The following is a 301-nucleotide window of genomic DNA, read 5'->3' as shown; positions in this document are numbered from 1 at the left end:
GCCTTCTTTAATTTCGTTTCCAAACTTTTACATCTTTCTCACACCTTCTTTTATTCCTCCTCATACCTTTTTCGTTACTTGCTCTTACACCTTTCTTCGCCCCACAAGTTCCTTCCTTCGAAGAGGGAAATTGGGACCTTAGTCGTAGTAAAGAGGTTTCGTAGAAGTGCGCTGCCCACTGTCCTTCTCCTGGTCATGGCAGACGGCAAGGTCACTTAACTGAGACACGTAATTAAGGCAGGTTTGTTACGCAAGATGGTGTGACCTGCTGGGGCTTGGAAAGGGAGATGGTACATGTGTG

Source organism: Penaeus monodon, chromosome 31, assembly GCF_015228065.2.
Source record: "Penaeus monodon isolate SGIC_2016 chromosome 31, NSTDA_Pmon_1, whole genome shotgun sequence".
Lineage (NCBI taxonomy): Eukaryota > Metazoa > Arthropoda > Malacostraca > Decapoda > Penaeidae > Penaeus > Penaeus monodon.
This window is presented reverse-complemented; position numbering follows the sequence as displayed.